This window comes from Pseudorca crassidens, chromosome 6, assembly GCF_039906515.1.
Source record: "Pseudorca crassidens isolate mPseCra1 chromosome 6, mPseCra1.hap1, whole genome shotgun sequence".
Lineage (NCBI taxonomy): Eukaryota > Metazoa > Chordata > Mammalia > Artiodactyla > Delphinidae > Pseudorca > Pseudorca crassidens.
In genome coordinates, this window is record NC_090301.1 from 280896 (window position 1) to 281629 (window position 734).

Here is a 734-nt window from a genome sequence, read left to right on the forward strand (position 1 = left end):
GGACACTGCCGTACACACCTGTGGCCTCTGGGCCTCTGGAAAGCCCCACCTGCCCGTCTTTGCTGGTTTCTGTGGCTTAAACCTGAAAAGAGAGGGGCGGACTCAAGCCACTGCCCAAAAGCCCCAGGTAGAGGGGCTGTCCGTACGGGGGACTGAGGCGGCCTGGGGGGGGGGGGGTGCCTGGAGCCCAGTGGCGACCCCTGAAAGGTGGCCGCCCCTGCAGGGACGGCTGACAGTGAAGGAGAGCAATAAGGGGGGTCTCCCAGCTCCCAGGGCGCTGGCTGTTCTGCGTTCCCTGGGGACCCTTGGGCCTCCACTGCTCAGAGCCTTCCTGCACGTCCCCACCCTTGGGGAAGACCGTGTAAGATGTCGTGCTGTTCCGGAATCCAGGCTAAGGAGGTGACAGAAACTGGGGCCATCCAGGGACACCCCAGAGGTGCTCATCCCGCATGACCAGCACCTGGGGAGACTGACCAGCCCCAGAAGGTCGCCCTGCAGGGTCCTCATCATGGAGCACCGGGGCCGTCAACAGAGCTGCTGGGGAGGGTGATAACGTGCTAAAATGAAGTCATATGTTTTTAAAAAGAATTTCTTCAAGGAATCAGAAAGAAATGCCAAAAAGATCATCATATTTGTGGTGGGCAGAAGGATATGTGTGGGTCACTTTTTTCTTTATAGTTTTATACATTTCCCAAATTTTCTACAGTGAACACATTTTATTTTTATAACCAGAA